Genomic DNA, 2096 nt, shown 5'->3' with positions numbered 1-2096 from the left:
TCATAAAATATTGAATGTAGGCCTACAACAGAGGAAGAACATAATCAAATTAACGTTCGCAAAATGTTTTGAGGATATTATTTAGTCCTGAGATGATAAAATGTTTTTAATAAAACATTCCTTTAAATTGACTTTTTAACAAACATTTTGCATGATACATTTTGAGGATTTTTTGTCGAAATGTTGTTATCTTTTATAAATCATTGGCACAATAACAAAGGAGGAACATTATCAAAGCAACATTCATCAAATGTTTTGTGGACATTAACCTGAGATGACAAAATCTCATAAAATATGTTAACAAAAGCTCATAAATTTGTAAGGATATTTTAAGGAAGCTGTTTAGGTAACAGATTTTAGAATTATTTTAACCTATAGAATAATGGCATAAAAGAGGAACATTGTCAAAACAGCATACGTAAAGTGTTTTGAGGATATATTAGGCTACTCTGAACTGAACTGTTGCGACAAATGCGTTTACAAGAGATGAGAAGCTGATTGGAGGTCGCTGTAGATCGACGTTTAAAACCACCAATCACAGCGCGATGTTCACATGACGTAAGAACATTTGAACTCGTCGACAAACAGCGCAAATAAAGCAACGTTTCTGTTGAAGAAATCGGCGCAGAATGTCCGTTGTCTAAATTGGCGACACATTGGCCCAAAACAACAGAACTCCTGGTCAACGGAACTCTTTCACAACTGTAAGTTTTTGTGTGTACTTTTTCAGTTTACATAGCTTTCTCTTATCCTTGATGTCTTTCAGTATTAGACCTAACTTTCTACTTTCTTAGAATTGTATGACAGTCGCAATAAATCGACTGAGTGTATGCTACTTTTGAATAACAGCTAGATTTGTTTTAATGCAGACTCCAAACGGATTGTTTCAAGATGATTAACTTACCGATGACACAATAAAGTCTCCATTTACAACCAAGGTAAGTTAGCCTACTATAATGCCGGTATTGTGTTCTATGCATACGAATACTGTAGCCTATTTTTACTTAAAAGTGATCTTAATGTCTTTTGAAAGTAAAAGTTAATAATATTTCAGTAATTCATATAACGTTAGAGGTTAACGTTAATGAATTGGAAAGAGCGTTTCTCAAGGCTTCAGGTGTATATAACATTCTTCTTTCAGATGAATACTATCTGAGTTATATTTAAAAAAATGCCCTGACTCTTCTGACTTTTAGAATGGCAGTGAATGGCCGTCTATCAAGGCGCATCCATCCATGATAAAAGTAATCCACCACATGACTCTGGCGGGGTTATAAAGCCCTTTTAAAGCGAAGCATTTGTGTAAGAAAAATATCCATTTTTAAAACTTTATTGGATTAAGATATTGGATACATGGATTAAGTATGTTTTAAATTACAGAAACAAAAAAGATACTCACAATTTATCATATTTATACTTTCAATAAATTAGTCTTTACATAATTTCTGACTGCTAATTAGGCTGGCTAATTTTGAAAGTTTTCAATGTCAATATTGCTTGTGATCTTAATGTATGTGTATTCTTACACTTTTGCATGATCTTTTTTAGGCTATGAGGAAAAACTCTACCGTGGCGTGCACACAGAGAACAGAGCTCAATGCTGCTAACTGGGGGAGCAGCTGGACAACTAGAAGAGAGAATAGTAGAACACTACTATTAATACAGATTCCTGGATTATTCTTCTGCAAGAACCAAAACAAGCAAAGACTGATGATGAGTGCTCTGAGCAAACACCGGAGTCAAGACGCATGAGTGACTTTACAGAGTTCTTCATGTAATGTTGGGCATTTACTGTACGCAGAGGTTCTAATAATTTATGTGGATGCCATTTATAAACCTGTTAGATTTTGATGTTTTAGTTTTGAGATTAATAAAATGTTATGCTTTAACAATGTTATAGCTAATCATTTTTGAGGGGTTTTAAGAGAACATTTTGGGAACAAAAATAAACTTCCGCTAAAAACTTTATAAGAAAGTTAGGGGATAATGTTTTAAAAATGTTATGATTAAACCTTTATAGAAGGTCATCACAAAACATTTTCAGAGTGCTCTTAGCGAATGTTATGCCATCTTTTAAGAGAACATTCTGGGAACAA

At 33.4% G+C, this 2096-nt stretch overlaps 1 long non-coding RNA gene across 1 annotated transcript; it reads left to right on the top strand.

The window, feature by feature from the left end:
* The first annotated feature begins 879 nt into the window (after positions 1–879).
* Positions 880–1892, top strand: LOC120482072 (uncharacterized). Its single transcript, XR_005623420.2, has 3 exons — positions 880–938; positions 1197–1302; positions 1549–1892. It is a non-coding gene; the product is annotated as an uncharacterized LOC120482072 (long non-coding RNA).
* The last annotated feature ends 204 nt before the right edge of the window (positions 1893–2096 follow it).

Source organism: Pimephales promelas, chromosome 16 (genome assembly GCF_988280905.1).
Source record: "Pimephales promelas chromosome 16, fPimPro1.hap1.1, whole genome shotgun sequence".
Classification (NCBI taxonomy): Eukaryota; Metazoa; Chordata; class Actinopteri; order Cypriniformes; family Leuciscidae; genus Pimephales; species Pimephales promelas.
Note: the sequence above shows the minus strand (reverse complement) of the source record. Positions and strands in the feature narration are given on the sequence as shown.